This window comes from Macaca nemestrina, chromosome 11 (genome assembly GCF_043159975.1).
Source record: "Macaca nemestrina isolate mMacNem1 chromosome 11, mMacNem.hap1, whole genome shotgun sequence".
Classification (NCBI taxonomy): Eukaryota; Metazoa; Chordata; class Mammalia; order Primates; family Cercopithecidae; genus Macaca; species Macaca nemestrina.
Genome location: NC_092135.1, coordinates 120828685 through 120852467, shown reverse-complemented (window position 1 = coordinate 120852467; position 23783 = coordinate 120828685).

Genomic DNA, 23783 nt, shown 5'->3' with positions numbered 1-23783 from the left:
TCTAACCTGCAAGCTGTGCTTGTTCATTCCTGGGCGTAGGCTGAACTAATTTTGGGAGGAACTTAGTTTATAGCTTAAAACAAAGACAGGATAGTAGCCCTTTCCCATAACAAACTTCCTTCTTGCCTGGGGACTAGACTACTAACATTAGCCACAAGATTAGAAATTATGGTTTAGTAGTCAAGTAGCTGGACACTACAAGATTCTAACCCTCCCTAAACTGCTCCTAAGATCAGTGCTTGAGGTGTTTTGCAGACTCTACCCTTGATGGATCAACCAGCACCACCCAGATGAAGAAACCTGCCCATCTGGCCTTGTGACCCCCACCCGCTCCCCCCACCCTGACACAGGAACTGACTCAGGGCAAGAAGACAGGGATGCCCCATGATTTCACCTTTGACCCAACCAATCAGCACTCCCCAACTCACTGCCTCTCCCCTCCCACCAAATTATCTTTAAAAACTTTGATCCCCAAATGTTGGGGGAGATTGATTTGAGTAATAACAAAACTCCAGTCTCCTGCTCAGCCGGCTCTGCATTAATTACTCTTTCTCTATTGCCATTCCCCTGTCTTGGGAAATCGGCTCTGTCTAGGCAGTGGGTAAGGTGAACCCATTGGGTGGTATTTTTGTATATCTGAAAGGGACAAAAATATGAAAATATAGGTCACAAACATTACTCATCTTTTCACATGCTAAAGAAGATACGGTATTTGCTCTACTTTCCTCAGGATCTTTGTTATACAGATCAGGAATATGTAGAGAGGAGAACTGGACGTAACAAGAGAGGCTGGATTGACTTACCTAAGAAAGGTCAGGGCACTGATGTAGAAGGTAAGAATAGATCTGGGGTAGATAAAATGTACTTCATCAAAATTACAAAAGTGAAAAACAACCCATGGAATGGGAGAAAATATTCACAAGTCATTTATCTGACAAGGGACTTGTATCCAGACTATGCAAAGAGCTCTTACTAACTCAACAATAAAAAGACAAATAACTAAATTTAAAAATGGGAAAATAATTTGAAAAGACATATCCCCAGTGAAGGTAGACAAATGGCCAAAAAGCTCATGAAAAGATATTCAGTCTCATTAGTCTCATTCGCCCTTAGGGAAATGCAAATCAAAACCCACAATGAGATACCACTTTACACCAACTAGGAAGGCTAGAATAAAAAAGGTGGACAATAACAAGTGTTGGTAAGAATGTGGAGAATTAGAACCCTCACACATCGCTAGTGGGAATGTAAAGTGATTCAGCTACTCTGGAAAATAATGTGTCAGGTCATCAAAAAGCTAAACATGACCTAGCAATTCTACTCCTGGCTATAACTAAAGAGAATTGAAAAGAAATATTCACAGAAAAATTTGTACATGAATATTCATAGCAACATTATTCATAATTACCAAAAAGTGGAAGCAGCTCAGTTGCCCATCAGCCCATGAATGGGTAAACAAAATGTGGTACATCTACACAATGGAATCTTATTCAGTCATATAAAGGAATGAGGGACTCATATCATGCTGCAACATGGATGAACCTTGAAAACATGATGCTAAAGGAAAGAAGTCAATCATAGAAGGTTGCATTATTTCATTTATGTAAAATGCCAAGAATAGGCAAATCTATAGAGACAGATAGTAGATCAGTGGTTGCCTCGGGCTGGAAGGAAGGAACAATGGGGAGGGACTGCTAATGGGTGCAGGATTCTTTACGGGGCGATGAAAATGTTCTGGAATTGGTGATGGTTGCACAATCTTGTGACTATACTAGAAATCACTGATTTGTAGCCTTTGAAAAGTTAAATTTTGGCCGGGCGCGGTGGCTCAAGCCTGTAATCCCAGCACTTTGGGAGGCCGAGACGGGCGGATCACGAGGTCAGGAGATCGAGACCATCCTGGCTAACACGGTGAAACCCCGTCTCTACTAAAAAATACAAAAAACTAGCCGGGCGAGGTGGCAGGCGCCTGTAGTCCCAGCTACTCGGGAGGCTGAGGCAGGAGAATGGCGTGAACCCGGGAGGCGGAGCTTGCAGTGAGCTGAGATCTGGCCACTGCACTCCAGCCTGGGCGACAGAGCGACACTCTGTCTCAAAAAAAAAAAAAAAAAAAAAAAGAAAAGTTAAATTTTAAGGTACATAAATTATATCTCAATAAAAAGAACAGATTTGGGGGCACAGAGGAGAGAGGAAATGAGGATGACAAGGGCCCAGCATAAAGAGTTTTGGGAAGAATGAAAAAGACAGCTCAAGGTATCCCCACCTTGATGTGTGAAATGTGGGAGAGATGGGTGGGTAAAGAGGATTATTAGGAAGCTTGATGTATATTTGGGATATATTCCCACCTCTTTTCGTTACTTATTCTAGAAACTCCAGAAATTACATAGTTTAAAAAGATTTTGGAATTGGATGTGTGAGTTTGTGGAATGTGTTATTGAACTGGGACTTATTTGGCTTACACATTCATTCAGTCAGCAAATGTTTATTGAGCATCTACTGAGTGTCAGGCCCTGTTCTGTGAACCGTGGGATGCAGTGGTGAATAAGACAGAACGAAGTGCTACCCTCCTGGAACTTATAGTCATGTGTGTGTGTCTGTGTGTGTGTGTGCGCACACACACACAGTGGGGAGCTCAGGCACAGACTTGATGACAAAAGTGAATATATGACAATTTCAGGTGGTGACAAGTGCTACTAATAAAAAGAAGGTTGAGAAAACCAATAATGAATGACAGGATTCTGAGGGCTACATTTGGGGGGAGTTCATGGGTACTTAAAACCTATAGATTTAGAGACCTTAGATTTAGAATCCTGGATGAGACAATCTCTAAATATCCCTTTTATCTAGGAAAAAAAAAACCCTGTAACTCATGGATCAGACATGAAAGATATAAAAATGATGACATACTCCAAATTAAAAATAGCTAATATAAAATGTCAGTAATTTGGAACCTGCCAGTTTGGAATTTACGCTAATATAAAGAGGAGCTGGGCTGAGATTTAGTTTTATATTTATCCACAAAAAATAATTGGCAAAATAAACAATGTTAAAGCCAAACCACTTAATTAACTCCCTCAATCCACTCATAGGCATTTCCTGAGGGTTTCCTGTGTCCAAGGAACTGAGATGACACCAAGAGGAGGCACTTGGTAGATGCTAAAACTGGAAGGAACTTGGGTGATGATGTAATAACGACTTCAATCCCTTCATTGTATAGAGAAGGAAACTGTTATGCAGAAGCCCAAGGGATTTGGCCAAGTTTCCACAGTTTGCTAGTCACAGCGCTGGGATTACGGTCCAGGTGCCCTAATTCCAGGTTCAGTCAGAAGCATTCATTTGGAAATAATTGACATGTTAATGGAAGATTGTCTATTTACTAAACCAAGGACCTAACGTGCCCTCTCAAACAACATATTACTTCTAATTTCTGCTTCTACCCATTAACAATAATGAAAGAGTATTTCGTTCTTTTCCCCCTATTTATTCAGGTTCTTTATGAAACAATACATCATTTCTTAAGTCTGTTTTATCAGTTAGCAGTAATGATTGGCTGATTTTTTTCTTGCATTCAGCATTATATTCAGAACCATTAGGAGTGGGAACATCATTTAAATACAGCCCCTGACTTCGAAAAGCTAAAAATCCAGAAGAGAAAATAAGACTTATGCACAGATCATTATGTTGTAGGGTAGATCTTGAAGCCACCATGAGAGAGCCACCGTTGACACCAGGTTCCCGAGGAGCCAGGTCACCTCTGCTTGGGTGAAGGGGAAAGCAGGAAAATGTATTCTGACTTTACAAAGCTTTACAGAAATAAAGTCTGGAGTTCATTAAAAACTGTTCAAATCTTCAGGCAAGAAAAAGCATATAAACTGCAAGGGAAAATAAGCAATTTCCTTAAAGCCCCCCAAACAATCATTGTTTGACCACAAGGCATATTTTTTAAATTGGATACTGAGATTTCTAGAAGCCTTAAACAATACTCTGGGCAAATATCTATAACTGCACTCAAGTTGACATCCATTACACCTACACTTAGACTAATGTTAAAACACTTTAAAAAATTCAGTTCCCAGCCGGGCGCGGTGGTTCACGCCTGTAATCCCAACACTTTGGGAGGCCGAGGCGGGCGGATCACAAGGTCAGGAGATCGAGACCACAGTGAAACCCCGTCTCTACTAAAAATACAAAAAATTAGCCGGGCGCGGTGGCGGGCGCCTGTAGTCCCAGCTACTCGGGAGGCTGAGGCAGGAGAATGGCGTGAACTCGGGAGGCGGAGCTTGCAGTGAGCCGAGATCATGCCACTGCACTCCAGCCTAGGTGACAGAGCGAGACTCCATCTCAAAAAAAAGAAAAAAAAAAAAAATTCAGTTCCCTCTAAACTGATACCTTTTGCTGTCATGGTTTAAGTTGCAGCTGTAATTGTGTAAGGATCTGCTGAAATGACAGCGTTACATGTTTTTAATAAGGCTTGATGGTTTGTGATACAACAAATACTTCAACATAAAACAAAATTCAATTTTATTAAGTTGTAACTTACATACAGTAAAGGGAGGGTTTTTTTTGGTTTTGGTTTTGGTTTTTTGTTTGTTTGTTTTAAGACAGGATCTCACCCTGTGACCCAGGCTGGAGTGCAGAGGTATGGTCACAGCTCCCTGCAGCCTCAGACATCTGGACTAAAGTGATCCTTCTGCCTCAGCCTCATGAGTAGCTGGAACCACAGACACACACAGACACACACACACACACACACACACACACACACACACACACATTCCCGGCAATTTTTTTATAGAGATAGAGTCTCTCTATGTTACCCAGGCTAGTCTTTTTCTTTTTTTGTCTTTCTTTTGTCTTTTTTTTTTTTTTTTTTTTTGAGACTGAGTCTCACTCTGTCACCCAGGCTGGAGTGTGATCTCGGCTCACTGCAACCTCCACCTCCCGGGTTCAAGTGATTCTCCTGCTTCAGCTTCCCGAGTAGCTGGGATTGCAGGCGCACGCCACCATGCCCGGCTAATTTTTGTATTTTTAGTAGAGAGAGGGTTTCCAAAGTCTTGAACTCCTTGGACCTGGGCTGAGTAGCTCACACCTATAATCCCAGGCTCCCAAAGTGCTGGGATTACGGATATGAGTTACTTAACCCAGCTCTAAGTGTGTTTTGATTAATGGAACACTTTCTGTTGTGATCCTCACAGTTATCTATTAACACACTAAAGAGCTGCAGAACTGAACAGAGAGAAGCTGTCTAGGAATCAGTAATAATAGAAACCAAACATTTCAGCACATCCTGTGTGCTCAGGCAGTAGAGTTTGAGCTTTAGATGAATAACCTCAACTACTTCTTTCATTCCTACAGAAAAGGCACTTTTATAATCCCTGCTTTACAGATGGAGAACCTCCAGCTTGGAGAGAAGTTTCCTGGCCAACGTCACACATCCAGGAAACAGCTCCCAAACTGGACTCTCCCTGAGCCAGCTCTACTACCTTGGGGGAGAATTTCGTCCCTTTCTTGCCTCTGTCACTAACTAGTTTTGTGATTTGGGGAAATGCATTCGTCCTGGAGAAGGCTGGACTAACTCTCCGGTCCCCAGATGCCTCTAGTTCTCTTCCAGATCCCCACCATCCTGATTCACATGTGGAAATAAAACATCCTGACCAGCAGTAGCCCCAGGGCTGAAAGTCTCAGAAAAACAGCTCTAGAAGTCAAAGAAACAAGCAGAAATGCCACATATGCTTGGACATAGCCCAGCTTGCTCCCACGCAAACTCTTCCTTCTTTTTCCCACCCTGAGCAGCTGGCACAGGGGCCGGTACAATGCCATCGAGCAAAGTTCAGGAGGCTAAAGAAACACATGCTGAGGAAGCACATTCGGCCCCAGGCCAGCAGAACAATGTGGCCTCTGTCTTCTGTTCTGGCTCCTCTGGTCTTGTCACATCTTCACAGACCATGAACAAAGAGATTTGAGCTGGCTGGGCCAACCTCATTCTCCTGGCTTACATCACATCACCCCATTCGCTTCCTCCTCCCGCCACCGGCTCTCAGCAATGAAAGTCCGCCATTGTCAGGTAGGCTCAGAGGAAAGTGTACAATGAGAATGGGGAGCTGGGAATAATAAGGATGCCTATTCTCTGCAGCAGGAGAGAGAGTCTGGAGCCCTCGTTCCTAATTCTGACTCTGTCACCAAATGGCTGTACGGATTGGGGCGCTGAGATTTAAATATCAATTTCTGCATTTGGAAGATAAGATTAATAATAACTTCAGAATGCTCCTGTGAACACCAAGAGAGAGAATGCACATAAATGCCATGAGTAAATCCCAGAGTATGGCTTCCTGGCATATTTGACTTGACAGCACTGTGAGGAAAGGATTAGATTTGCACAGTGCTTTGGGTAAATGGGTAAAGAGGCCCAAAAGGAGTTTTCACTGCTCTGGGACTCTGATAGCCCTAGAGACTCCTGCCACTCCAGTCCTCTCTTGGTAACCCCCAGGATTAAGTGGTCAAAAATTCATCATGCTTGCAACATCTATGTGTCAAGGCACACCTCTTGAGGGGCTCCATGATAAACTTTCTTACAATAGTATGAATTGAATGGAATGATCACATTGATGTGAGTAAATCATTTTACCTCCCTTCCTTCAATACTGCCTAATCACTGAGATCAGGATATCGTTTGTAAAAATAACCCAATGGCATATTCAGACCAATGTGAGAGTAGGGATGCTTTTGGTTGCAAACATCAGAAGACCAGACTGATGTTGACTATATTGCTCTTGCATAACAGGGAGACCTAAGTTAGTTACTGGTGTTTGTTTGGGATATTTTGATGCTGGGGTTTTGGGCTGGTGTCTTCATAACTCCTTTGGAATTGCCCTCGTGGTTTGCTGAGATGACCACAGACAGCTCCAAAATGACATCACCGCACTGTTCAAAAGCAGGATACAGAATCTTTCTCCTTGTGCACCGACCGCCCATCAGGTAGGAGGAAACATCTCAGAAGCCCCTAAGCAGACTCCCTTATATCTCATTGGCCAAAACTAGGTCACATGGGCCTTCTTGGCTGAAAGGAAGACAGAGAAAGCAAGTATCCAACTCGTTTAATGGGACACCAGCAAGGGGGATGGGAGGGGTTTTATTGAGGAGTCAATCACTAGTGTTTGACTAAAGCTATGCAAAGTATTTCTGTTACAACTTAAAAAGAAAAACAAGTCTCATTTCCGGATATTATCCAAACAAACTGACTTCCTATTATTCAAGTACATAAACAAAAATTTTTAAAACCAGAGGATCTGCAGTTTCTACAACACCTGCCAACCCTCTGCAGACATTTGGCAGCTTGGCCTATAACAGTTTGCTCAGATTTCTTAACATAGGAATTCCCACTTTCCCCCATGAAAGTTCCAGGACTCTTTCAAATGACTCAGGTCTTAAGTCCAAGAGTTCCCTTTAAATTGCCTCTTTGCACTAGTGCTTTCATGATACTCTCACATTGATCACGTCACAGAGAGACTCCTACTACATTTATATCTCAACATCTTGTTGGAAGGTAGTCTTTAAAATATGAAGTAGTAATATTTTTGTTATTTTAAAGTATAAAATGTCAGTATTAAAACCAATAAACTATTAAAATATATTTTAATGTCATCATGGGCATGGATTAATCAAACAGTCTTAGCTTATAATGAAAGCCAGCAGTCTTCTGGCTCACCTTCCAATCCTGCTTCCAGAGTCAGTAATTTTCAACTCCTTTTGCTTTTTCTATATGTCTACATTGCATGCTTAAATGGCTGCTTCTTCACTTTTTAATTTTAGGCCTCATCTGTTAACACTCTCCCATGCAACAGGAGGATTTGACTCCCTCGCATTCTTGCACCTATTTTTCTCCTCCACCCATCATCTCCATGTAGTTATGTCACTTTCCTTTTTAAATAAATGTTCCTTTATACATTGCATTCTGTTCTTGTTTTACTGTTGTAAAATTTTCTCTTATCTTTTCAAATATATCAATGACTATTTTCTGAAGTTTTCTCCTGCTGTCTCCATCTCTCCCATGTTCCTTGTTTGGTATATTCTCTCCTGTTGAAGCCTTTCTTGAAATTTCTGGTGATTCCTGGATGTCCATTACTGTCACTAAAAGCTGAGTGACAGCCCTGTGTGAATAGACTGTTGGTGGGCTTGGCTATGGTGTGGCAGATGGGGACCTACAGAAATTGGAACCTGGCAAATCTTCCCTCTTCTGTTTGTCAGTTTCCCCAGAGAGGAACTCTCCAGTCTCCCATTGGAGGAATATAAAAGTGGCTGCCTAGGATCATGGGAACCTAGTGTGGGAAGGGAATTAAGGAATTTACTATCTAATAGGAAGTTCCACTGAACCTGCTTTAAGAGCACTTCATCACCCCCATCCCCTTGGTTGAGCCTGGTGTCCCAGAGCTCAGAGGTTCCCTAAAATTTCCAAGAGCAAAGCTCCTGTGCCTATCCAGGTAGGAGGAGCCCATGGTCCAGGAACTAGGGCAGGAAATCTGAGAGCCTGACTGCTACTTCAAGGGACTTCCCATTCCTCTCTCTGGATTTTCCCTCCACCCTCAACCTTCACAGATAGGAGGTGCCTTCCACAGCTCAGCTTCTCCCAGGTTCTGCAGTGGGAATCAGCTTACTCCTTACCGGACTTTCCCCTTCAATTCTCTCTGGCATTAAGTTTCTGCTTGTTCTGCTCTGCCAGGTCAATTTCCACTTGTCCGTCTGTTTTCCATTTTGCAAAATAGTGTTGACATCACTTTCTCCTCTTACTCATCTCCTGTTCTCTTTGGGACTTTCTTACTTTTGACCATTTTTATTCCTTTATTCAGTGGAGTTTCAGGAAGGAATAAATATTAATGCAGGCACTCAATTTATGATGTTTAACTGAAAGTAATGAATGTTTAACTTTTAGCTGTCTAATTTTAGCTCAGCATATGCCCACCTACACGTGTGTGTGTGTGTGTGTGTGTGTGTGTGTATTTAGAGAGTCAAGGTAAACATTTTTATGTCTTAGGTGAGAGAAAGACGACACGTTCCAGCTTTCTTGCAGCTTGCTGCCATGTGGCTAAGTTTAGGCCAATATAATGAAAGTGGAAGTGGTGTGCGCCACTTCTGAGCCTTGGCCTTAACATACAACTCAGCACTCCTCTGGTCCTTTCCTTCTGTCTTCCCCATGGGCTGCAATGTAGCTGTGGTAGCAGCCAGCTTCAGCTCAACAGACAAAGACAATACCCTAGGGGCTGGTGAACAGCAGGATGGAAAGTATTTGGGTCTCTGAATGAACACATGAAGCAGAGCCACCCGCCATCCTGGACCCTTCGCCTCCAGACTATTAGGTGAGAAAGAAATCAGCTTCTTGGTCAGGCCTCTGTAATTTGAGGTTGTTTTGCAGCTGAGCCTGTGCTTTCATGCAACCCTGTTCAACGGTTCCCAAAGTGAGTCTATGGATAAGCCGCATTTCGATGGCCTAGGGCGATTAAAATATTTACCAGATCCCAAATGCCACTGTCACAGATGCTGATTCACTCAGTCTGGGATACAGTGCAGAAATCTTTTCTTTTTTTAACTACCTAGATTTTTCCGATACATTGCCAAGATTATGAAGCACTGACCTTGTCCAACTTACTGAAAAATGTTTTCTTTACATTCCCACCATGATTTTCTCTTTCCCCATTCATTTTCTCTCCGTCTCCATATTCTCTTCCTGACTCCTTTGTTAAAAGTCAAATGGAAATGTTATTGTAGGAGACAGTTGTTTTTGTTTTCCCAGAATCGTTTCACCCTGATTTTCCTTTGGGGAACCACTTATTTTCTACACTCAGTCTATGTAGTTCAGACAAACCAGCCATCCCCATGGTACTCCCAGCTCTTGGGAGCACACTCAACCACACAGCACAGGCCAGGGCAATCAGCGTATTCCAACCTCTTGACCGTACTGATGGTTCATAGATGGATAAGTCAGTTCAATGAGACCCAGTCCTAGGGAAAAGAAAAGCTATTCTTCCCCAGAGAATGCCAACCTGGTGGGATGTGTGCCTGCGGCTGCTGGTAGCCGTCTTACCACCACAAAATGAGTCTAAGAGTGAAATCCACACAGTGGAGACAGGAGAGGAGAGACGGTCCAAGACTGCATTCTGATGATAGCATTTGTTTTTTTTGTTTTTGTTTTTGTTTTTTTGGTTTTTTTGAGACTGATTTTCCCTCGTCACCCAGGCTGGAGTGCAATGGCATGATCTCAGCTCACTGCAACCTCTGCCTCCTGGGTTCAAGCGATTCTCCTGCCTCAGCCTCCCGAGTAGCTGGGATTACAGGTGTGTGCCCCTACACTTGGCTAATTTTTTTGTATTTTTAGTAGAGACGGGGTTTCACCATTTTGGCCAGGCTGGTCTCGAACTCCTGACCTCGGTGATCCACCTGCCTTGGCCTCCCAAAGTGCTGGGACCACAGGCGTGAGCCACTGTGCCCGGCCCTGATGATAGCATTTGAATATCTGGATCCATTGCCTGAATCCCTAGACTTTTCAGCATTGTAACTCAATCAATTTATTTTTTTAAGGAGGAGAGTGTCCTGACTATTAAGTATATATACATAATAGTATATTTATAATGTTATATTATTTTATTATAATTATATATACATATATAGCTTATATATAATATATATTTATATAAACTTATACACCTATACATATACACATTATAATTATAAAATTAACTGTCAAGTTCAAAAACAAGGATTTTCTAAGTAAATGAACAGGTAACATTTTAAAGATATTTTCAAAAAGAATAATCATAGATCAACATATCTAATATATCACTCTCCTGTTTTAAATAGTATTCAGGCCCAGGTGTGGTGGTTCACACCTGTAATCCCAGTCCTTAGGGAAACCAAGGTGGGAGGATTGCTCGAGGCCAGGAGTTCGAGACCAGCTTGAGCAACATAGCCAGACCCCCGTCTCTACAAAAAATTTTAAAAATTAGCCAGGTGTGGTGGTGTGTGTCTGTAGTCTCAGCTATTCCAGAGGCTGAAGCAGGAGGATTACTCGAGCCCAGGCATTCAAGGTTTCAGTGAGCTATGATCATGTCACCGTACTCCAGCCTGGGCAACACAGTGAGATCCTGTCTCTGAACAAATATATCTAGGATATTTTCATCTCTGAATTTTCATAAAGCTTATGCAAACAGACCTTTCAGCAATTATGTAAATGTCTATGTTTTGGTGCCAATTTTCTGGTTACAGTACTAGACTGTATTCTAGAGTTTTCTCAGGTCAGATCTGATCTAGTTTTGCAAGCACTGTAAGACAACTTAAAACAAAATGCGTAAAATACATTAGGCCTCTTGGGCCAGGAACACAGATTTTTGGTGTTAAAGGTATTTGGTAAACTTTAATTTGCTCATGATAAAGAACATGATTTAGAAGCAGGCTTTTCTTGTGGCTCTCAGGAAAATTAAAGTGGGTCTGATAGATTGAGCTTGTCATCAGTTTCCAATATCCCACATTCAAGGCACAGAGCCTGTATGCGGCAGTACTGAGGATGGGCCTCCCAAAGCCATTCCTACACTCCTTTCACACATGGGGTCAGGGCTGGCACACCATGGCCCAAATCCAGTAGGCTGCTAACTTTTGTACAGCTGTGACCTAAGAATGGTTTTCATATTTTCAATAGTTGAAGAAAGATCAAAAAAAGAAGAGTATTTTACGAAAGTCATATGAAATTCAAAATTCAGTGCCCCTAAATGAAATTTTACTGGAATACAGCCACATTTGTTCATTTATATATTATCTATGGCTGCTTTTGCACTATAAAGGCAGAGTTTAGTCATAACAGAGACCAAAAGGCCTACAATGCCAAAGCTATTTATTATCTTGGTAATTACAGAGACACTTTGTTGACTCCTGCAATACAGAATAGAAAGTCAAATACTTTCTCAGTCATATTTGTACCTGGGAGTGACCCACGTGACCCAGTTCTGACAATGAGATGTCAAGGAAAGTCTGCAAGGGGGATTTTGGGAAAGAAGAGTGGTTCCTAAATAAAGTAGAAAACTGCCAGGTATGATGGCTCAAGACTGTAATCTCAGCATTTAGAGAGGCCAAGGAGGGTGGATCGCTTGAGTCCAGGAGTTTGAGATCTGCCTGAGCAAAGTAGTGAAACCCTGTATATATATATATATATATAATGTATAAAATACACACTTTTTTTTTTTTTTTTTTTTTTGAGAGAGAGAGTCTCCCTCTGTCGCCCAGGCTGGAGTGCAGTGGCACGATCTCAGCTCACTGCAACCTCTGCCTCCTGGGTTCAAGCGATTCTCCTGCCTCAGCCTCCCAAGTAGCTGGGATTATAGGCACCCACCACCACATTCAGCTAATTTTTGTATTTTTAGTAGAGACAGGGTTGCACCATGTTGGCCAGGCTAGTCTCAATCTCTTGACCTTGTGATCCGCCGGCCTCGGCCTCCCAAAGTGCTGGGATTACAGGTGTGAGCCACTGTGCCCAGCCTCAATATGTATATTTTTAACAAGGAAAAGACTGAACAAAATAAAGTAAAAACTTAGAGTAAATGCTGTATAAAGATTAGGGCATTTCCTTACCTTTCATACCTTTAATTATATCTTGAGTTTCCAAAGTCACAGAGTCTAGGCACAACTTCATTAAAAATATGTTAGAAATCCATTTTAGGAGAAGTTTTCTTCCTGCAGAAAGAGAAACTGAAGCACAGAAAAGATGGTCACAATCACAGACAAACTCTGTCTGTGAGACTCAGACTTTTAGGGAATAGTCACTGTGGTTAGTTTTGTAGCCACTCAGACAAGACAGTGCATTAAGGGACACTCACAACAAAATCTCACCCAAGCATATGGAGACGTTCTAGAGCCTTAAGCCATCATTCACACTGAGTTTCCAGTAACTGGGAAATTTCACAGTATCATAGGCTATATGGCTAAGTTGGAATTAGTTGCTTTCGAAAAATTAGTTTAAAAGCTGCCCTCTGGAATGTTTTTTAAAAAAGAATGCTTCCTGGCCAGGTACGGTGGCTCACATCTGTAATCCCAGCACTTTGAGAGCTCGTGGCAAGTGGATCACTTGAGCTCAAAACCCCATCTTACTAAAAATACAAAAATTAGCCAGGCATAGTTGTGCACACCTATAATCCCAGCTACTTGGGAGGCTGAGATGGGAGGATCACTTGGGCCCAGGAGGCAGAGGTTATAGTGAGTCATCATGGTACCACTGCACTCCAGCCTGGGTGACAGAGTGAAACCCTGTTTCAAAACAAAACAAAACAAAACAAAACAAAACAAAACAAAACACCTCCCTGCCATCCCTGCCAAAGGTGGAGAGAGCTGCTAGCTGGGCACTGGATACCAGGGTCATATAGTATTTTTGCATAGGACGACTAACCATCCTACTTTGCTTGGGACTGAAGAGGTTTCTACTGAGGTAGGAGAGAAGTAGGACTTGTTTTCTGTGCATCCGTCAGGATCCCACTGATCAAAACCGGAAGCAGTAAAGAAATCAGCTAAAATCAAGATGGCAAAGAAAAGCACCTCTAGTTGCTCTCACTGCTCATTATACACCATATACCTTATATAGTTGGAAGAACCCTTGGTTGCAGGAACTCCACACCCCTTTTTTGGAAATTTCATGAATATCACACCCTTTCTTTAGTGCATAATTAAGGAGTAGCTGTAAATGTAGCTAGCCCGCAATCCACAAGGGCCACTCTGCCTATGGGTAGCCCTGCTCCGTCTCTGGAGCAGCCATTTTACCCTGTTGTCTTGCTCTCACATTCTTTCCTGTACAAAACTGAGAACCCTCCTGGGCTGAGCCCCAATTTTGGGATGTGCCTACATCACTAGGACAGGAGCTTTCACCGCTAAAGCCAGGAAAGTCTCAGGCAAACAGCGGCAAGTTGGTCACAGCCCATCTGACTCCCTGGCTTGAGCTTTCCCTTAGTGCCCCCCTAAATCTTCCTCATCCTTGCATCCCCAGGTCAATTGCATTCCCCCCATAACTCCCTTCCAGATTCCTCAGCCGGAATGAATCTCTCCACATGCCCAAAGCACGGGGTTGGCACTGCTCTTACGACACTGGCTTCACTCTCTCTCCTATGAGATGCTTCTCTAAGTGTAAGCCCAGAGAGGGCAGCACACATGTCCATGCCTTGGCTCTTTTCACTGTGTCAGTGCTAGATCACAATTGTCCGCCACACACTGGGAGGATGGCACTGAAGCCCTGGGCCCTCAGCATCTGACCCTGTGCTGCATCCAGGCCTCTGATTTATTTGTTTTGAGACATGGTTTTGTTCTGTTGCCTAGGCTGGAGTGCAGTGACATGATCATGGCTCACTGCAGCCTCAATGGCCTGGGCTCAAGTGATTCTCCCACCTCAGTCTACCAAGTAGCTGGGTCCACAGGCATGTGCCACCATGCCTGGCTAATTTTTTAAAATTATTTATAGAGATGGGGATCTTGCCATCTTGTTCAGGCTGGTCTCAAACTCCTGTCCTCAAGCAATCCTCCCACCTCGGTCTCCCAAAGTGCTGGGATTATAGATGTGAGCCACTGCACCTGCCTGGACATCTTAATTTTTTTTTTTTTTTTTTTTTTTTTTTGAGATAGAATCTCACTCTGTTGCCCAGGATGGAGTGCAGTGGCGTGATCTTGGCTCACCACAATCTCCACGTCCGAGGTTCAAGTGATTCTCATGCCTCAGCCTCCTGAGCAGGTAGGATTACACGTGCCTACCATGACATCTGGGTAATTTTTGTATTTTTAGTAGAGTCGGGGTTTCACCATGTTGGTCAGGCTGGTCTCTAACTTCTGAACTCAAGTGATCTGCCCACCTCAGCCTTCCAAAGTGCTGAGATTACAGGGGTGAGCCACCACACCCAGCCTGGACTGCTTTTTTTTTGAGACAGAGTCTCACTCTGTTGCCCAGGTTGGAGTGCAGTGGCGTGATCTCGGCTCACTGCAAGTTCCACTTCCTGTGTTCCCACCATTCTCCTGCCTTAGCCTCCCAAGTAGCTGGAACTACAGGCGCCCGCCACCATACCCAGCTAATTTTTTTTTTTTTTTAATAGAGATGGTGTTTCACCATGTTAGCCAGGATGGTCTTGATCTCCTGACCTCGTGATCTGCCTGCCTCGGCCTCCCAAAGTGCTGGGATTACAGGCGTGAGCCACCGTGCCCGGCCCAGCCTGGACTTCTTAATGTTTACTGGCATAAACACATGTTATGTTTACAGGCATAAATACAGCCTGGGTCTTAGCCCCTCCATAGAATCTTTGAATCACGGAGAGATGCAGGAAATTCCAATTTAATCTAGTAACCACAAACAAAGCTGAAAGTAATTCTTCAGCAGATTCTTGCCAAATAATTCTGGCAAAGAAATATCCCTGATGGAACTGAGGGAATTAGCAGAAAACACATTACATACCCCGGATAGGGTATCAGACTGAAGTCACTGCATCCACATATTTTCAAAATCTAGAGCCCAGAGCAAAGAGAAATCACAGGCAAGATGGAAGAGAAATTGCTCCTTTGAAGTAATAGTGGCCTTGGGGCAGTTTCTAAGTCTATCAAGATGTGGAAAGGGAAATAACCGCTGCAATAAAGGCAGGTCAAAAGGATGTGATAAAGGCTTCAGCGAGATCGAAAAGTTCACTATCAATGGTTCCTTATGAAGAGTGTTTTCTCTGACCACAAATAATCATTTGGGCACACGGCTTTGCATAAACTTTGTCATCTAAACATCTAAACTCAGTGACTGCGGTCAGGTCATCCTGATGGTTTGTTTTATAGAACTCTCAACAATAACAGTGGAAATATATAGCTCTAAAGATCACCTTGCCTATGCATATCTGAACAAAACAATTTTACTATTCTGATTTCACTTGACTATTTGATCTTTGGACTAGTTGCTATAATATCACCTGTCAACTTGCCATAGTATTTGAGGGGGAGGAAATGGACTTTAAAATCTCTCATAATTTCAGCTAACATTTTCAGCTATCTAGCTGTCTAGGTAAGAGGTAGTGGACTCATAAGAGTAATCAGGTAAATACTAAAAATCTTTATGATAGTAGCCTGATGGGGCTAGGAGAGTTTGAACTTCTGATATGGTTTGGCTGTGTCCCCACCCAAATCCCATCTTGAACTGTAGCTCCCATAATTCCCATGTGTTGTGGGAGGGTCCCAGTGGGAGGTAATTGAATCATGGGGTGGGTTTTTCCCATGCTGTTCATGACACTGAATAAGTCTCATGAGATCTGATGGTTTTATAAAGGGCAGTTCCCCTACACACGCTCTCTTGCCTGCCACCATGCAAGCTGTGCCTTTGCTTCTCCTTTGTCTTCTGCCATGATTGTGAGGCCTCTCTAGCCATGTGAAACTGTGAGTCCATTAAACCTATTTTTCTTTATAAATTACCGAGTCTTGGATATTTCTTCATAGAAGTATGAAAATGGACTAATACAGTAAATAATGGGTCACTGCTATAAAGATACCTGAAAATGTGGAAGTGAATTTGGAACTGGGTAACAGGCAGGAGTTGTAACAATTTGGAGGGCTCAGAAGAAGATAGGAAAATGTGGGTCTGGTTGAATGGCTTTAACCAAAATGCTGATAGTGATATGGACAATAAAGTTCAGGCTGAGATGGTCTCAAATAAAGATGAGAAACTTGGGAACTGGAATAAAGATCACTCTTGCTATGCAAAGAGAAGGGTAGCATTTTGCCCCTGCCCTAGAGGTGTGTGGAACTTTGAACTTGAGAGAGATGATTTAGGGCAGGTGGTGGAAGAAATCTAAGCAGCAAAGTGTTCAAGAGGAAGCAGGCCATAAAAGCTCAGAAAATTTGCAGCCTAACAATGCGATAGAAAAGAAAAACCCATTTTCTGAGGAGAAATTCAAGCTGGCTGCAGACATTTGCATAAATAATTAGGAGTCAAATGTTAATCACCAAGACAATGAGGAAAATGTCTCCAGGGCATGTCAGAGGTCTTTACGGCAGCCCCTCCCATGACAGGCCTGGAGGCCTAGGAGGAAAAAAATGGTTTCATGGACTGGGCCCAGGGCCTTGCTGCCTTGTGCAGTCTTGGGACTTGGTGCCCTGTGTCCCAGCCATGGCTAAAAGGGGCCAATGTATAGCTCAGGCCGTTGCTTCAGAGGGTGCAAGCCCCAGGCCTTGGTGGTTTCCATGTGGTGCTGGGCCTGTGAACACACAGAAGTCAGGAATTCAGGTTTAGGAACCTCCACCTAGATTTCAGAGGATGTATGGAAATGCTTGAATGTCTAGGCACAAATTTGCTGCAGGCATAGAGCCGTCATAAAGAACCTCTGTTAGAGCAGTACAGAAGGCAAATGTGGGGTGGGAGCCCCTACTCAGAGTCTTCACTAGGGCATTGCCTAGTGGAACTGTGAGAAGAGGGCCACCATCCTCCAGACCCCAGAATGGTAGATCCACCAACACCTTGTACCACGCACCTGGAAAAGCCACAGACACTCAATGCCAGCCCTTAAAAGCAGCCAGGAGCAGGGGCTATACCCTGCAAAGTCACAGAGCCAGAGCTTCCCAAGACCATGGGAACCCACTTCTTGCATCAGTGTGACCTGGATGTGAGACATGGAGTCAAAGGAGATCGTTTCGGAGTTGTAAGATCCAGCCAACTGCCCTGCTGGATTTTGGACTTTCATGGGGCCTGTAGTCCCTTTGTTTTGGCCAATTTCTTCCATTTGGAATGGGTATATTTACCCAATGCCTGTATCCCATTGTATATGGGAAGTAACCAATTTGCCTTTGATTTTGCAGGCTCATAGGCAAAAGGGACTTGCCTTGTCTCAGATGAGACTTTGGATTGTGAATTTTTGAGTTAATGCCGGAATGAGTTAAGACTTTGAGGGACTGTTGGGAAGGCAGGATTAGTTTGGAAATGTGAGGATGTGAGATTTGGGAGGGGCCGGGGCAGAATGATGTGGCTTGGCTGTGTCCCCACCCAAATCTCATCTTGGGAGGGACCCAATGGGAGGTAATTGAATCATGGGACAGGTCTTTCCTGTGCTGTTGTCATGACAGTGAATAAGTCTCACAAGATCTAATGGTCTTATAAAGGGGAGTTCCCCTGCACATGCTCTCTTGCCTGCTGCTATGTAAGATATGTCTTGCTTCCCCTTCACCTTCTGCCATGATTATGAGGCTTTCCCAGCTATGTGCAGCTGTGAGTCAATTAAACCTCTTTCCTTTATAAATTACCCAGCTTTTGATATGTCTTTATTAGCAGTGTGAGAATGGACTAATACAACTTATAAAGCAGAAACCACTCCTTCAGACTGCCAGGAAAGAGCTAAGAAGAGACTATACCTTCCTTCAGAGGGATACCATTTCCAAGATAACATTTCATTCAGGCAGCACCGAATGTGTTCCTACCATCTGTGACTGAAATGGACATCCCCCATGACAAGGACACACCATGCAATGGGATGTGAAACGACCTTTAATAGAAAATGTAAAATGTTTTAATATGAAATGTGTAATGATTAGGTACCTTCCTCTCCTTATCTCCTGTCCTTCCTCCTCAATACCATTTCATCTCTTCCTTTTCAACTCTTCCCTACTTTCCTGGTTCTTGACCTTACCTCTGAGAAAAAACAAGTTCTCGGTGCTTCTTGCAATTCAACTTTCCCCTTTCCCCCCTCCTCTTCCTTTTATTTTTCTTTATCCTGGATGATGGACACTGTGAAGAGGAAAAAAATAAATAACAGGAGGTAGAAAAGGGAAGGTATGTGGGTTGATGTCTCATCAAAGGCTTCCCTGACTGGAAAGTTTACCCATTGCCTCCAGAGCTCTCAGTGCCTTTAAGGCACAGGTGTGCTTGTGTCCTGGTTTGAAACAGCAAAATGTGTTGCTCTCCATAGAAATGTGGTAGAACATCCCTAGGTCACATCCCCAGTGCTTCCATGTAATAATGCACCAAGTTCAACTGACCATATCTTATTCAAAACAGAAATCAAATTCTTCTTTTTTTTTTTGAGACAGGGTCATGCTCTGTCACCCACGCTGGAGTGCAGTGGTGTAATCTCTGCTCACTGCAACCTCTGCCTCCCAGGCTCAAGCCATCTTCCCACCTCAGCTTCCCAAGTAACTGGGACTACAGGTGTGCACCACCATACCCAGCTAATTTTTGTATTTTTCTGTAGAAACAGGGTTTCTCCATGTTGCCCAGGCTGGTCTTGAACCTCTGAGCTCAAGCAATCCTCCTGCCTCAGCCTTCCAAATTGCTGGGATTACAAGCGTGAGCCACTGCACTCAGTCCAAATTCATCTTTCAAGGTAGAGTTTGTTGCTAAATGAAACGCATTTGCTTTTATTAATGATTTAAAATGTCCTTTGTTTGGGTATTATTTCAATAATAGTAATGAATCTATACCTATATTCACATATATCTCCATCTATATCTATATTATATATAACATATATAATATATAAAGATGTCATGTCTAAACCCTATATATAATATATAAACCCTTCTGTAAAACTTGTTACAATTCTTTTTTTTTTTTTTTTTTTTTTTTTGAGACGGAGTCTGGCTCTGTCGCCCAGGCTGGAGTGCATTGGCCGGATCTCAGCTCACTGCAAGCTCCGCCTCCCGGGTTTACGCCATTCTCCTGCCTCAGCCTCCCGAGTAGCTGGGACTACAGGCGCCCACCACCTCGCCCGGCTAGTTTTTTGTATTTTTTAGTAGAGACGGGGTTTCACCGGGTTAGCCAGGATGGTCTCGATCTCCTGACCTCGTGATCCGCCCGTCTCGGCCTCCCAAAGTGCTGGGATTACAGGCTTGAGCCACCGCGCCCGGCCACAATTCTTTGAGATGAATGAAAATTCTATATTCATAGATCCAATGTTATTTTTAAATTAAGTCCATTTGAAATTATAAATTGTATGATTCTGCTCTTATATCATCAACGAACCTAAGATAAATTACACCATTCCTTTATTTCCACAGCACATAAAATGTCAATGCCAGGTCAAATTAAAGATTAAATTTCCTTTACATCTAGAATTTTTTAAGATGTTGTTGGAGAGCTAGAGAAGGCAGCGAAGATTCTTCTTAAATTTGGAACATGTAGCGATCATCTTACAAGAAACATGTGTCAAGGTGCTTAGAAAAACACACCCTTAGTGTGCACATGTAAGAAAATGAATTTGAAGACACAGTTTTGAAAAGCAATCTTTCCCCAGCAAATGCTCTATGCACCATAGCAACAGCTACTAAAAATCAAGACTTTTGACCAAACAGGTGTGCTTTTTATTATCTTTTTTATTTCAATTTTTATTTTGTTGAGACGGGGTCTCCCTCTGTCACCCAGGCTGGAGTGTAATGGTGTGATCTCAGCTCACTGCAAGCTCCACCTCCCAGGTTCAAATGGTTCTCCTGCCTCAGCCTCCTGAGTAGCTGGGATTACAGATGCCTGCTACCATGCCTGGCTAATTTTTGTATTTTTAGTAGAGAAGGGGTTTCACCATATTGGTCAGCCTGGTCTGCCTTGGCCTCTCAGTGTTGGGATTACAGGCGTGAGCCACTGCGCCCAGCCAGGTGTTCTTTCTAAATGCTTAACTTGTGAAACTTTTTGGCTTTGTCCCTTTAATGATGGACACACCATTTTGCTGTTGCATAAGGAGTCCCCAGGTGTCGTCTTCAGTGCTGAGGATGGCTGCTGTGTCCATTGGATTTTGGAAAAGAGGGCTGTTCAGAAACGGCTTTCGAATAGAATCGCAGCTTAGATAGACCCCAAAAGAACCTTAGCCTTCCTGTCTCATCCTCTCCCTGTTTTTTTTTTGTTTTGTTTTGTTTTGTTTTGTTTTGTTTTTGGAGACAGAGTCTCGCTCTGTCACCCAGTCTGGAGTGCAGTGGTGGGATCTTAGCTCACTGCAACTTCTGCCTCCTGGGTTCAAGCAATTCTTCTGCTTCAGCCTCCCAAGAAGCTGGGACTACAGGCATGCGCCACCACGCCCCACTAATTTTTTAAATTTTTTTTTATTTTTAGTAGAGACGGGGTTTCATCATGTTGGCCAGGATGGTCTCAATCTCTTGACCTCATGATCCACTTGCCTCGGCCTCCCAAAGTGCTGGTATTACAAGCGTGAGCCACCACACCCGGCCTCATCCTCTTCTTTGATAGGTAAAGGGTATGCAGTTATTTACCCAGAATCTCACAGCAAGCATCACATACCCTCAAGGCTCTCTGGTCCTACATCCAGAGCATGGGGTCTGGTCAGAGGACCCAGCATTACTGTGTCTAAGCCCCTCCGCTCGCCATCAGGGTTGCTTCAAGCACAGCTTTTAACCCCTCGGAGAGCCCCAGTCTATAGGATAAAAACAGTACCAACCTCATAGGGCTATTTTAAGAGCTAAATGTCACAAAATACATAAAATATTTAACCCTGTATCTGGCATCTTATAGATAATTCATTGGCAAATGTTGACTATTGTTTTATATGTTAACATAATACATACTTAGTTTTATGCTACAGTATTAATAAAATACTGGGAAAAATTAAAGTCAAGCAGTAGTTTACACCATAATACAACAGCATGGTCTTTATCCAATAAAATTCTCTTTTTTTTGAGACGGAGTCGCACTCCTTTGCTGAGGCTGGAGTGCAGTGGCACAATCTCAGCTCACTGCAACCTTTGCCTCGCGGGTTCCAACAATTCTCCTGTCTTAGTCTCCCAAGTAGCTAGGATTACAGGTGCGCGCCACCACACCTGGCTAATTTTTGTATTTTTAGTAGAGACGGGGTTTCACCTTGTTGGTCAGGTTGGTTTCGAACTCCTGACCTCAGGTGATCCACCTGCCTCGGCCTCCCAAGGTGCTGGGATTACAGGAGTGAGCCACCGTGCCTGGCTAAAATACTTTAAAAAGAGTATTGAAAACACTGATTTTGATGATGAACACCAGGAACACGAACAGTCCTCAAAAATCAAGGTAGAAGCTTCATCCTACAAAGCCCTGACATCCAAAGGGAGACAACCTCATTCTTGACACAGAAAGGAATTTCACTTTTACCTTCTTCCATTGTTTTGGCTAGTGTCTGACTGACTGGATTTTATACCACAGTTTTATTGGGATATAATTCACATACCATCAAATTTACCCACTTAAAAAGGAGAATTCAGCAGGGGTAGTATATTCGCAGCATTGTGCAACCATGACCACGATTAATTTTAGAACATTTTTCATCACCCCAGAAGAAACCCCATGCCCATTAGCAGTGATTGACTTGATTTGTAATCTGCAATCCTTTCTACTCATTTTTGAATATTTCTGAATCGGAGGAGCCTCTCTGTTTCTCCAGCCACATGAGACCACGGCAGTTGGCCGACTCGTTTCCTCCCGCCATCCCCAGTTCTTTCATTCCTGTCCACCTGCAGTTGTCAGTTAACCCCGCCCCTGCTTTCTGCTGTATTTTATATTCCATCAAGAGAATTTAAAGTACTGACTCCTCACTCTGACAATTTGCAATGCTCACAATTGCACACCAGTTTCCTCGCCGATATTCATCCTTAAGTCTAAATTAATTCAGCCTTGATAAAGTGTGGGAGATGAAAAACATTCTATCCAGGTTAAAAGCCACACTCATACATTATCACTTAGGCATAAAAACATATGTATTGGTCAAAACTTTTGCAAATGGAAAGCCTTAGAAAAACACACCACAAAGAATCTCATCTAGAAAATATACAAGTTTCGCAGTCTCCTATAAAGATTTTAACTAGTAAACTGTGTTATTCCATAGTTTTGAATGATAGAAAGGAGGAAACTTCCTAGATAAATTCCACCTATTTTTATTTAGGGAATTAAATTATTTCTCAGAAACACATGACTAAATATTATTGTGATCCTGGAGAAATTCCAGTAGCAATTTGTTTTATATATTTACTTATTTATATAATTTGTGTGTATATATGTGTGTGTGTGTGTATATATATATATATAACGTGTACATGTGTGTGCGTGTGTGTATATGCACATATTGATACACACATACATACACCAAGAAAGTGAGAATCATTTCAGCTCACTGCATTTCTTGGAGGAACAGAAATGAGTAAGAAAGGGAGAGGAAAAGGCAGAGTTATCAGATAAACCTACACCTCCAATGAGATGTTATTGCCTTGACAGATAAAAGGTCAGGCAGAGACCATAAGATACAGGCAGAAATGACCTGGAGGATCTTTCACTCCTAACTCTATTTACCTAGGAAGAACAGAGCCCAGGTCACCTAGTCAGCTAGCAGAAGACCAGAGGCTGAAGGACTATCTAAAACAGAAGACTGGAGAGTAGAAAAGAGTGGGGCAACCAGGTTCTCGTTCTCTGATTGTCCCCACATCACTGCATACCCACTACTGCAGGGTCTGGAATCCAACCAGACAGATCTAAGGCTCCAAGCTGATCTGGAAATGGAGTAGGAGAGAATTAAGCAGCCATGGGGAATGCCAGGAACATCAGGTTCATGTCTGTTCTCAAGAGAGCCTAAAATGATTCTTAATCAGAATCTAAGAGCTAATGAAAAAAAAAAAAAAAAAAAAGGCAGCTGAGATAACTCAGCTGAATGAGGCTGGAGCCAGAATTGAGTCCGGGCTTAGCACCATCAGTGAGGCGACAGAAGCCCGGCCACCACCTCTGTCTGAGTAATAGGATTTGAGGCTCTGGTCTGCACTCATGATCACAACACGACTGATGGGGAAGATTTTTTTCTGGGTCC